The sequence below is a fragment of the Choloepus didactylus genome, chromosome 23, assembly GCF_015220235.1.
Source record: "Choloepus didactylus isolate mChoDid1 chromosome 23, mChoDid1.pri, whole genome shotgun sequence".
Taxonomy (NCBI): domain Eukaryota; kingdom Metazoa; phylum Chordata; class Mammalia; order Pilosa; family Megalonychidae; genus Choloepus; species Choloepus didactylus.
In genome coordinates this window covers 23,138,561-23,152,449 of record NC_051329.1, presented here as the reverse complement: position 1 = coordinate 23,152,449, position 13,889 = coordinate 23,138,561, and the positions used below count along the sequence as shown (strand labels likewise).

General features: G+C 44.7%; 1 protein-coding gene across 1 annotated transcript in view; it reads right to left on the bottom strand.

The window, feature by feature from the left end:
• MYO18B (myosin XVIIIB) overlaps positions 1–13,889 on the bottom strand; it is a 256,547-nt gene that overhangs the window by 202,741 nt on the left and 39,917 nt on the right. The window lies entirely within an intron of this gene.

Here is a 13,889-nt window from a genome sequence, read left to right as displayed (position 1 = left end):
CAACACATATTTACTGAGCTCCCACAAAGTGACAGGCACTGTTTGAGCTCTGGCTAATCAGTGATGAGTATGACAAACAAGGTGCCTGTGCTTGTGAAGCTGGCAGTCTACTGAGGGAGTAAGAATGAGTAAGTAAACAAACATATAAATAGGATAATTTCTAATGATAAGATTATAGTTTTTTTTCTCTCTATGGAGCAAATAAAGCAGGGAGTTGCTATATATCAATGGTGATAAGGGTGGGCTTGATCTGAGGACATGATACTTGAGTTGGGATATGAAAGATGAGAAGGAGGTGGCCACATAAAGAACCAAGGAAGAACTTTAAATGCAGAAGAAGGAGGCCTTGCAAAGTCCTGAGGCAGAAACAAGTGTGGTGTGTTAAAGATATGCCAAGAATGTAAGGGGGGTGGGTACCAGATGAGGTTGAAGAAGAAAGGGGAGTGACTCTATGGATTGTTAAAAAGTCATTTAAAATTAGCAATACAGACTTAGTACAAGGTGGACAATGCTTACAGTTGACTGTTAAATGAAAAGCCAGCTAGAAAACTGTACCCTAGTATGATGTCAACTGTGTAAATCAAGCAAACTTCTATAAACATAATAAAAATGTTAACAGTTGCATCTGGGTGAGGAGAGTCTGTGTTTTCCAAACTTTCTACCATGGTTTTGTACTAATTTTGTAATCCAAATATAAATAAAATTCTGTTAAAACAAATAACACTTTCATCCCTAAATAATTTTTCCCATCTATTAATCTTCCCATAAATGTGTTTCTTTCATTGAAATAAGAATCACAGCTGCCAAAAGAGATTTCTTAATCATGAGGGCCAACTCTCCAAGCAAACCTCTTGAAGAATCAGCCTAGCTTATGGCAAATTTGGAATTGGAGTGGAACCTCTTTCTGGCACTCTGACACTGACCAAGGGAGAAGAAGATCTGGCCCCAGTAACTGGGTGCATCACAAAGAGCCACTGTTTATCAAGGTCCTACCATGTGCCAGTTACTCAGCACTCTTCATCACAAGAGGACCATAAAATAGTATCCCCTTTTTACAGAGGATGAAACTGAAACTCAGAGAAGTGAGAAGTGACACGACTAGTGAAAAAAAGTCCTGCCGCTTACAAAAAACCATGAAGAAGAAGGTGATGATGATGGTAATGAAAACAATGATGTTCGTGGTGGTGGTGATGATGATGATGGTGATAATTACAGTGGTGATGATGCTGGTGACGGTGGTGATAATGCTGATGGTGACAATGGTTGTGATGATGATGTTTCCCCAAAATCAGACGTCCACACCACATTTAGAATATTTGCCATACTATTACGACCCAAGATAAGAACTGCTTTTAAATGGACTCATTTATCTTTCTCATGTAAACAAATATGTTATAAAAAGAAATGCTTCAGCCCTATCTTAAATGAGAATCCATTATCACCTGCCATAAATGGAAAGTATAAATAAATATAATATGAACACAAAAATGTCATTAGATTCTAATAGGATCACATTACCTGTGAGACTGAAACCTGCTCTGTCTTTGTTAAAAAGGGAGATGAGGATTAGGGAGAGGTGTTAGAGACTATTAGCACTGAATGAGACATTCATCTCACTGTGATGGGGGCTGGAAGTGAATTAATAGCAGATAACTCCCTAGGCGGGTGAAGCCCTGTCCCTCTCCTAGCCCATCATCCTTCCTCAAAGCTCTTTAAAATGGAGTCTCCCACACCCCAACTGCAGTGACCTTCCGCAGCCTTGCTGAGCTGGTAAAAGTCATTAAGGGAATTGGCAATTGCTATCTCTGAAAAGAAGAGCAGTGAATGGACTCTGGCTGGACTCACTAAATCCTGGCTGACTTAAGACAGATGTTCCCAGATGAAGCTGAAAGCACCCTGCCAACGAACTCAAGCTAGGCATGTATGGGGCTCCCTCAGGAAAAGGCATCTTCTCCCAGCTGCCTGAAGTCTGGCCAGTTCCTCCACCTTCGCTCAGATACGGGCTAAGATCAAAGCCTTCCTGAGGTGGAGAACCCCACTGTGGCACCTGGGCAAGGATGTGGGTGTTAGAGCCAGACAGGATCTAGGTCAAATTCCCATTTCTTCCATTTCCAGCTGTCAGTCTTCCCTCAACTGGCAGAACCGTTTAAACCTCAGTTTCCTCATTTGTAAAATGGAATCATAAAAAGTCACTAACACCTCTTCATAGGGTTGCAAGGATTCAGTGAGATGGTTACACATGAAATTGCAGCAAAACGTTTGTCCCTGAGAAGGTACTGATCAAATTCCAGTTCCCTTCATCTGCAAAACCAAGCAGCAATCACCCCCAGCAGAGACTGCCCAATGCTGGATGCCACCCAGGCTCCTCCTCCAGGTGTCTCTCCTGCATCAGGAAGGGGCCATGTGGCATGGATAATAAATTGGTGCACTTAGCATATGGGTCATGCCCCAGGGGTTCTGAGCTGCCTGAGTAACCTCTCTTCCATGGAAAGGTGGATGCACTTTTGGCTCAGCGCCTCCCCACCCACCTACCCCAAAGCCAGGGGCATCGTGGGAAACCTCAGAACATGCCAAGGTGGGGGATTTCAGTGTCCAAGGAGACAGGGTGTTTTAAATACCCCACAAACAGATGGCTCCCTCCTCTCACAGAGCCATCATTTAACGAACGATAGCCATCAAAGCACTGAGGCTTTACTGCGTGCCAGGCACTGTGCTGGATGCTTCCTAGTTTCCAAGCCTTATTTCATTTAATCGCCTACAAACCCTCTCAGATCACTCACAGATACAGAAACTGACTCTGTGAGGTCTAGTCTTTTGTCCAAAATGGCTCAGGAAGTAAGAGGTAGAACGAGGATTCCCACCTTCAGACTGTGCAGGAAGCCACCCTGCTATTCTGCATGAGGGCACAGTAAGAGCAGAGCTGGCACAAGGAGGGGCTCCGTAAACATGTGGAATGACAAAACGAAGGAATGAATCAATGAAGGAATGATTATTTCTCACTGATGGCCAACTTGGCCCACTTTCCTTATCCCCCTTATCCCCTATCGTCCAAGATTTGAAAGAGAACACTTCTGAGTTCCCCTTTCCCACACCCTTCCAGACAATCAGCTCTTAGAGATGGCCTTCTACATCAGAGGGAGGCAACAACAGGCAAAGAGCAAACAAAAGATGAAACAAGTCCTTTGCCAATTTAAAAAACTGGGTTGTCTTTTTGTGGTTGAGTTGTAGTTCTTTATACATTTCTGGATATTAAAACTTTATCACATATATGGTTAGCAATTATTTTCTCCCATTCTGTAGGTTGTCTTTTCACTTTCTTGAAATGTCCTTCGACATACAAAAGTTTTCTGTTTTGATGAAGTCCATATTATCTATTTTTTCTTTTGTTGTTCATGCTTTTGGTGTCATATCTAAGAAATCACTACCAAATCCAAGGTTTCGAAGGTCTATCCCTATGTTTTTTCCTGCGAGTTTTATCATTTTGGTTCTCATGTTTAGGTCCTGGATCTACTTAGAGTGAGTCTTTGTAGATGGTATAAAGTAGGGGTCCAACCTCATTCTGCACATGGATGAAAAAGTATGAGTAATGGATGTTGGTGATATTAATACCACTGAATTGTACATTTGAAAGTATTTAAATGAATATTTTTGAGTTGTATATATATTGCTACAAAAAAAAGTAAAAAAAAAAAAGATAAAAAAAAGTGAGAGAGGCAGAGAGACAGGGACAGGTGGAGATGGAAAAGACAGAAAGAACAGAGCTGGCTTTTCAGAGGAACTCCTTGAGGGGGCTTTTGGATTTTCCCTGCCCCAGCCCACCTCCACAGGGCATCACATCACATCCAAGCATGTTTCTCACCACCCTCCAGAGGTAAGGAAGCATTGCGCAAGATAATCTCAAAGCTAAGTGCAGAGATCATCCCAGGTGTGTGCATTTGGTTGCCAGTCAATTTCCCATTCTGCTGGTTATTGGTGGGAAACAGGAACCCCATGGGCCCAGTGGGTCAATTCAATGTTTCACATGCTATTCCAGGGATTCTCGACCTCCTCTTTCGTAAGAATTACACAGGACACATGTTGGTCTATAGGAAACACTCCTTTGTACCCAACTTTCACCCTCTTCTGTCTCATCTACCCAAGAAAAAGAATTAGAATGCACATGCCTGACAGTATTACAGAGGCAACCCTAATTTCATAATATTATACAGCATGCACTGTACACCTGCCCCATGGCAGACACTGAACACACCCATTTAATTCTCTCTGCAACTCATGAGATCAGTATGATTATTCCCATTTGCCATATAAGAGTGACCTTCTAAGATCACACAGCTGATAAGCAGAGAAGGCAGGATTCAAACTCAGTTTGCCTGACTCCAAAACTCAGTATTTTAACCATCATTCCATGCAGGGGTATCTCCTCTGATGAGGGTACTATTCTGAAGTCAGACTCTAAGGCAAAAAATCAAGTGGCCTTAAAATTACCCTTAAGAATCTCTTACTTTGCCCATAAAATACAGTATTTCAACATATCTCCACCAGTCCAACTCAGCAAGCATTCCCTCCAGTGGTACCATGGCAAATGAGTGGCTTGCCTTTAGGGTACACGGCATATGAAAAGAAATGTATCTGGTACCACTAGTTTCACATTTGCCTTTGCATGTATGGTTGCATTTATATAAATAAAATCCATATAAGATGGGACCACCTAGCCTTAAGTCTCCTCTATTTAAAAAAAATTTGCAAATCCCAGTTCTATTATTATTCTTAGTGACAAATGGTCCATGGGCTGGAGGATACACACCAGAGTGTGTCCACATTGAAGGGTAGGACAACTGTGCCACCTCAGCTGGTGTCCCAACTCTGGAGGGTGAGTGCTGTTAAGCCTTATTCTATGGTAGAGACCACAGAGCACAGAAAGGGAAACTACCCTGTCCTAAGTCACACAACACATTAATGGCTGAGACAGAACTTGAATACAGATCCCTGGACTCCCCGGCCAGTGGCATGAGGGTAGAGATGCCTCTGGTATCATGTATGTCCACTTCCAGACTTAGCCCAGATCTAGTCAAAGGGAAACCAGGGTGTGGCGATGTGAAAAACTGCCTTGGCCTCCTGAAATCTGTGTTGAGCTTTCACAGAAGTATGGGTTTGTAGCTCAGATGTATGTGGACTTAGAGCAGAGCTGTCATTGCCCCATGTCCCCTTTAGGGCCTTTATCATGCTTCCTATCATTTAAGGGCATTTTCTGGTGCTGGCACCTGCTCTGCTCATAAACGAGCAGCTCTCAACCAATGACTGAAGGTAACTGGTGGTACATATCCCAGGTTCCTCACCCCAAGGGTGGAATAACTCAGGGTACCTGTTCTATACTGCCTCCTAGAGGTCCCCAGCAGGACTGAGCCTGTTACCTACAGAGGTAGCTGGCTTGATACCACACCCTTTAAAGTTGCTTCCTTCCCAGTGCTTCCTGGGATCATGTCCCACATAAGCATTTTGCCCTTAAATCCTTGCCTTGGCATCTGCACTTATGCTAAGATAGGGCCTCAGAGGCTGTAAGGACCAAGCATGACTACAGCTTAACACAATTTGGTTTTTCCTTTAATCAATGAGGCCAAAGGAAGGTTCTCCGGAGGGGAGCCAAAGCCTGAGCACACTGCTCAGGTTTCTTTGCCTTTTGACTATTCCTCAGAAGTCACGTGCATCTCTGCTGTGAGGTCTGGTTCCAGCCAATGTGTTTATCAAGGTAGGGTTGAGTCTGTAACTCTCTAGGCCACAAAAGGGACGTGGAGCAGGGCAGAGAGCCTGTACAATTGGGGGACAGAGTTTCCCAAAGTGGCCCATCAAAGCAATCGTTCCATGGGATATTCATCAGTGTTACTGGGGAAGAAATGAATCTTTGTCAAGTCAGTTTAGCAGATTCTTGGTTAAACAAGTTTCTAAATGGCAGGACTTTTCAGAGCCTTTAAAATATAGCTCCAGAATCGCAAAGAGGAGGAAGTTCTGCTCAGATTTATTTGGCCTCAGAATGCTTTTATAAAGTATATTGCAAGTCAAATGTTCCATGAGACACTTGTTTAGGAGATACTAGCTTAGCTGAAAGAGCCCTCACCTAAACACGGGACCCTGGGCAAATTGCCTCACCTGAGTCACTTGCCCAGGGTCGTTCCGCTGGTAAGAGGCAGAGCTGGGATTTGATTGAGAACAAATGGGGAGAAAATGGAAGAAAGATAAAAAAAAAGAAGGAGCAGGGAAAAGCAACAAAACTGCACAGTTTCTGAGATAGAAAGGCAGGTTTTGGCCTTTAAGCCCACTACAAAAGGAAAAAGAGAGAGAGAAAGAGAAAAAGGGGAAAAGCACCCAGGCTGTTTTCCCCTATCCACCATGAGTTCAATCACTATCAATGACTGAAGTGTCCTGCATTTATTAATAACCAAGTTATTTCTCCTTCCAACAACAGCCGTGCTGCTGCTGAATTACTCAACATTATGGGACTTATTTATAACACCGGTACAGCCGGTTCACATTTCCTCACACAGAGGCTGACAATTCTGGTCCTACTGAGGAAGGAGACTGGCTGGTGGTAAGAGATAAGAGAGACACTCAAAGTCTGTCGCTACTACAGGTCAAGGAGGGAAAAGGCAGATCTCTGGAGACAGACGGCCTGCGTTCAAATCCCACTGCCACTGCTAGAACCCTGCGACTTTTGGGAAGCTTCAGTTTCTTCTTCTGTAAAATGGGAATAACAACAGGACCTACCCCATGGCATTGTGTGACGAATCAATGAGCTCATATGTGTAGCAGGTTTAGCACAGGATCTGCTCTATGAGTAAATATTCAATAAACGTCAACTCATCATCACAATTACACTCTGGGATTTCTGCCCCTTATAAAGGATAAGTGGATCAGAAAGGGCAAGCCCTGGAGCAAGCCCAATTCAGACGGCTCTCTGCTGAGGGACATCCAGCAAATTTTCATTGTCAGAACTATGGAGAATGTGACCTTCTTGTTCTTGGAGGACAGAGCTTCACATACCCTCCTGCCTCTTACAGCCAATACGAATGAATGTTCCTGCTGCCCCCTGGCATCATGCAGCCCTCTATACCTGGACATCTCATTCACCAACCTGGCTTTGGGGAAAGCTGCCCACATGCTCAGGGGTTTGTCCATCTGCAAGGTTATTCTTAACAGGGCCTGACCAATGAGCCATTTACAAATTGCTAATGAGTTAGGAACACAATCTATAGTGACCACTCCTAACAGGTGTTCCTCCATGTTCTGGGGAATATGAACAGATATTCTGAGAACAGAGGGTTCTGTGGTTGGGGCAACATCAGATTAAACCCAGCAAAATGTGCTTCTCTCCTGCAGGACTTCTCAGTACCTTAAATATGCCGATACGCATTGGAAATTTACAAAAGGAGGAGATCAGGTGCAGGGGTCTCCCAGATTAATTTGATCAGGAGGCTGGTGAATAACAGCTGATGTGACACCTCTGGGGTAAGGGGGAATTGTGGGAAGAACTGGAGGCTGGACATCCAAAGTTTCAGCATGGCTGTGTGATCTTGAACAAGTGCCCCTATCTGAGTCTCAGTTTCCTTGTTTATAGAATGGGATTGCTCCCCTCCCACGGGGATGCTTAAAGGATTAAATGAGACATTGGATGTGAAGCTGCATGGGAATGTCCCCAGAGCAGGTGATCTCTGGAACAATGAGTCATCTGGGCCATCTACACAGAGGAACCGCAGGAGCAAAGGCCCAGGAGTCGGCCGGGAGCAGGTCTGTGAGCGACTTGCCCGAGAGCACCCAGCCAGTGAGGCAGACGCCAGGACCAAACTCAGACCTGACCCCTAGTCTGATGCTCTTTCCACATCCACGTGCCCCCACCAAGGCAGGGTGAGCAGGGGGTCACTCAATCTGGGCCCCTTCATTCAAACCATTTCCTTTGAAGCTGTTTTCTGTGACCCAAGAAAAGTCCAGTAATACTCACCATGAGCCTGGCCCTATACTAAGCACTTAATCTGGTTCCCACAACAACCATACAAAAGGTACTATCACTAATTCCATTTTTTGATGATGTCATAGACCACTGCAATGAGTAAGACCATGGGCTTTAGAGGTAGAACTCCTCAGTCCAAAATTGGGCTCCTCCTCTTCCCTAGTTCATGACCTCAGGTAACATAGTTCACCTCTTCATGCCTCAATTTACTCATTCATAAAATGGGCATAACCTACCATATGGGGTTAAGTGGAATAATCCATGCAAAACATTTAAGTCATGCCTGGCAAAGAGTATAATCTCAGTAAACAGTAGCAGTTGATATGCTAATAATCTTACCACCATTATCATCCTCGTCATTATCACTAGCATTTTGTTATGCCTTAACTCTAAATGGTGGGTCCTGGACTCCATGCTGGAGTTCCCACTGAAGTTGGATGGTTCCCCAACCAACAGTAGATTAATGGATTCTTTGGTGATCAAGGCTAAAAGAGACCCTAGAGGGCTCTAGTCCATCCCCCTTAGACAATTCCTTCCCCCCTCTGAGCCTCAGTTTCCACATCTGCAATATGGTCACAATAGCATCTACTCCAAAGAGCCAAAAGCTCTTAAAACAGTACCTAGCTCACGGTAAACACCGGATAAATGTTAGCTGCTGTATATTATTTATGAGATATGGAGATCAAGAGAAGGGAGAGGCTTTCCCAGGGCCACACAGCAGTGACTGGCTCCGCTGATCTGAGACCTGAGTCCCAGGTCCCAGCTCTGGTTCAGGTTCCCACCAGGTAGACCACAGAGTCATATCTATGCCACACCCTTGAGACAGGGGTTCCAGTCTCCCCGACCTCACCCTCCAGGACCCAAGGTCTGGAGCTTCCAGCAAGCCCCCCTTCCAGTATCAGCCACTTTAAGCATGTATTTATAAAATACATACAGTTCTTTACATCCCAGAACAAACATTCCAGCTTAATGAATGAATTCAATATGCTCAGAAAATGCAGAACAAATCCTTGCTTATGGCCCAGAATAGGCCCAGACACACCAGCTGTTGGGCAGGGAGACAAGCCACCAGCCAGGCAGGATAGAGGATGCATGGCCTATGGCCATGGGAAAGTCAAACAGACCCGAAGGGGCCCAGGCAGGGACAGGTCTCAAGGGTGCTTGGTCCAAGGGCAGAGCAATGAAATCTCTAGGGTACCTCCCATGGTTCATCCTCTCTTAATCAGTACCACTTTTCATCCACAGCACCAGGAGGGGTGTTAGGTTGGTATCCTGTAGATGGGAAGATGAGGCCAAACCCGCTGTGGCCAATTCCAGACACCACTCCTCTGCCCACAGATTCCTCTGCCTAAAACAACCTCTGTCTCAGTTTCCCAGGGCTGCTGCAACAAGTACTGCAAGCTAGATAACTTAAAACAACAGAAATTCATGGTCTCACTGCTTTGGAAGATAGAAGTCTGAAATCTTTAGGGGAGAATCTAGCTTCTGGTGGTTTGCTGGCCGCCTTTGGGCTTCAGTCTCTGTCTCAGTTGTCATATGGTCTTCTCCCCTTGTCTCCATCTCTTTGTGTCTAATTCTCCCTTTCTTACGAAGACACCAGTCATATTGGATCTAGATTGATCCTATCCAGTTTGGTCTCAACTAATAACATCTTCAAAGACCTTATTTCCAAATAAGGTCACATTTACTGGACTGGGGATTAGGACTTGAACACGTCTTCTTGGAGGACACAATTCAACACATAACACCCTCTGTTAGGGATTGAATCTTGCCCCCCACAAAGACATGTTCAAGTATTAACGCACATTTCTATGGATGTGAACCCACTCGTAAACAGGACCTTTAAAGACGTTATTATTAGTTAAGGTGTGGTCTCATTTTTTAATAGGATCTTCAAAGATCCTATTAAGATGAGGCCAAATTGAATCAGGGTGAGCCTTAATAATCCATGATTGGAGTCCTTATAAGGGAGAGGAAATTCAGACCCAATCAGTCAGAAGAAGCCAGAAGCCAGAGAAAGCCACAGAGAAGGCCAAGGAGACAGACCACTCTGTGACGGAGGCAGAGATGCAGGCCAGGGAACCCCAAGGATTGGAGCAAGCCAGCACCAGATGCTACAGACTCGGAGAAAGCATGGACTGTTGAGACCTTGATTTTGGATTTCTAGCCTCCAAAACCTTGAGGCAATAAATTGCTGCTGTTAAAGTCAACCCATTGTGTGGTATTTGTCATAGTAGCCCTCCTATGTCACCCTCCCTAATTTCTTCTCAGTTGTCAATATTTGGCTCATGGGACCCAGCCTCAAGGACCTCTAGAGTGGGATTAATCATTCTGAACCTTGGACTTCTCCTGCCTAAAATTCCCTCCCAGCACTTGTTTGAGTCTATCTCCCTTGCTTGGGCTAAATTTTGTCTTGATTCATGAGGATGGTCCCAGGCAGCTGAGGGCCTAGAGGAGAAGAAAAGAAAGGGAAAAGAAAGGGGTGAGGGGAGGTAAGGGAAAAGAACAAAAAGGAAGGGAAGGAGGGAGGAATGAAGGGAAGAAGGGGCCAATCAGGAGACCTGGATTCCAGTCCCATCTTTCCTATAGCCTCACTGTGTGACCCTGAGAAAGTCCATCGGCCCCCTCTGGGCTTTAGTCTCTGGGCTCAGGTCTGCCTCTATCTGAGCTGCCTTCCAGAACTCAGATTCTCCACCCCAGCAGGGATGCTTACAGGGCCAGTGTGTGGGCAACTCCCTGCCTTTTAAGATCATGCCAGGAGGTCTCCTTGGGGGCTGGCAGGGCCCCAGGCAAGTCATGTCTATGGGAGTCTGAGCTTGCCAGCCAAAGGCTGTTACAGAGTAGCTATCCAGGCCCAGCCTACAGCCCCTCCCTCCTGACTCGACAACCTCGACATCCCTTCACTTCAGAGCCTGAGACATGAAGAAGGCTGGGCCTGACCAGCTAGACCCATCACCAAGACTAGTCTTAGTGGAGGGGCGCACATATACTTTGAACTCAGAATGCCTTGTTACCTGTGTGAAGCTCATTTCATTAGGGGCAGGAAGCAGTGCTGTGTGGAAGAATGAGGCTCCTCAGAGTCAGAGGGGAACAAGACGGAGTCCTAAGTTGTAGCAAGGAGCCTCAGGATGGGGGCCAGCAGGCAGGTGCCTGGCCTTGGCTCCTATGAGCCTTGCATGCTTCACTTGGGTAAAAAGAAGTGAGCTGAGAGAAGCATAGAGAGGACAAGCCAAGCATTCACCTTGGGATCTGGGAGTAGGGGACAGGGGAAGCATCTCAAAATGGAGGCAGCAGGCCCATGTGAACACATAAAGCCTTTCTCTGACCTCCAGTGACACAGTGCATGAAAGGCAAAAGGTCTAGCTTTGTGCCACTTACAGGTGCATGAGCCCGAGTCAGTGACTGTGCCTCTCTGAGCCTCAGCCTCCCAACCAGCAAAACAGAACTTATAACCACAATATCTATAGTAGCTGCCCCATAGACTTTGAAGGAGAAGCGAGCTAACTCATGTAAATATCCAGGCCAGGTGAAATGGACCATTTTCCTGAAAATGCCAAACCTTAAACTCACCCTTTGACCCAGTAATTCACTTCCAGGAAACCAAGCCTCCATAATGCTGACTCGTGTGCACAACCCTCTATGTGGGAGGATGTTAAGTGTGGTGGCAGTGGTTATAACACCAACAAAACAGGAAACAACCATAACTAACGTTCATTAGTAGGAGAAGTATTACACAAACAGAGGTACATCCATTCTGGGCAATACCCTGCAGTCAACGAAGAGAACTAGGGACATCACTACAAATTGACATGGAAATACGGCAAAGACACTGCGGAGTAAAAGAAAAAAAACAAAGCAAGGGGCATAGAAATGGAGATGCTAAGAATCCATTTATGTGAGAAACAACAATCCATCCACCTACCTATATGTTCATCACATACTTAGATGTAACTAGAAGCATATTTTTTTTTGTTATAGCTTACTCTTTTTTTTTTTTATTAAATTCAGTTTTATTGAAATACATTCACACACCATACAATCATCCATGGTATACAATCCACTGTTCACAGCATGATAACATAGTTATGCGTTCATCACCACAATCTATCTCTGAACATTTTCCTTACATCAGAAAGAACCAGAACAAGAATAAAAAATAAAAGTGAAAAAAGAACACCCAAATCATCCCCCCATCCCACCCCATTTGTCCTTTAGTTTTTATCCCCATTTTTCTACTCATCCATATACTAGATAAAGGGGGTGTGATCCACAAGGTCTTCACAATCACACTGTCACCCCTTGTAATCTACATTATTATCTAATTGTCTTCAGGAGTCCAGGCTGCTGGGTTGGAGTTTGGTAGTTTCAGGTATTTACTTCTAGCTATTCCAATACATTAAAACCTAAGAGGTGTTATCTATATAGTGCATAAGAATGTCCACCAGAGTGACCTCTCGACTCCATTTGGAATCTCTCAGCCACTGAAACTATTTTGTCTCATTTTGCATCCCCCTTTTGGTCAAGAAGATACTCTCAGTCCCACGATGCCGGGTCCACATTCATCCCCAGGAGTCATACTCTGCATTGCCAGGGAGATTTACACCCCTGGGAGTCGGGTCCCACGTAGGGGGGAGGGCAGCGAGTTCACCTGTCGAGATGGCTCAGTTAGAGAGAGAGAGGGCCACATCTGAGCAACAAAGAGGTACTCAGGGGGAGACTCTTAGGCACAACTACATGCAAGTTTAGACTCTCCTTTGTGGTAACGAGCTTCATAAGGGCAAGTCCCATGATCGAGGGCTCAGCACATCAAACTGCCAGTCCCAATGTTTGTGACAACATCAACACCAGTCCAGGTGAGGATGTCCAACACATCCGCAACTTCCCCCAGATCCTCGGGGCTGGGGAGGGGGAGGCTGTAAATATATTTTTTATTATCTGCCCAAATTACTCTGGGATGTGTCACTATTTCACTCCAGCCTATACTAACCTACCGTATCTCCCTTCCTATTCAAAGTTCCATGAAATTGTGGTGTTTGAACAAATCAGCTGTAGAGTTGTACCGTTTAGAAAATTTAGATCTTGTACCAAATAGATATCTATTCCCTTGGTCTCACACGGAAGTTGAAGTTTTAAAACACAATCAGTTTCAACCTTTACCCTTTGGCTTGGCTTGCCCTGGTCTTAACTAGACCTGTAGAAGCATATTTTTTAAAAGGCCTAATAAAAAGTTTATAGTCTGCTTACCAGCAATTGCCAAAGTCAATGTTTTGGTTTTCATATTTTACTTCAGTGATACAGAATATCAAGATTGGAGAAACTGGAGAAAGAGCTCATAGGACTCTACATACTATTTTTTGCAGCTTCCTGTGAGTCCACAATTATTTCAAAACAAAAAGTTTACAAAATAAAACACAAATAATCTGAAGGTCAACCACAATGGTGGTCAGCTTTGAGGACAGTTGGATTTGGGGTGTGAGAAGGGACCTTGGCTTTTTTACTCAATATTCTTCTGTATTGTCTCCATATTTTATAAAAAGACAACTTTATGATATTGCTTGCACAATTTTTTAAAACAATAAAGACAGAAAAAGACTTCACCAAGTGCCTTAATTTATGGTCATTGTTTTATGTTCATCTTTTTGCTGTAACTATGATCACTGGCCTCTGTTCTCAGTTCTTTGGGGAGTGTTCAGCTACCTCTTCCTATCCCCAGATGGACAGTCCTTGATGCTCCATGTTGGGGCAACTCAACAGGAGGCAGGGGGCTGGGTCCTTGTCAGTTTTGATATTACCTCTCCTTTCAGAGGGCACCTCTGGGGTCCCCAAGTTATGGCCCATCCATCCAGTAACTGGCATCTTTATTATAGCAGGCAGGAAGCTGACCGCTGAT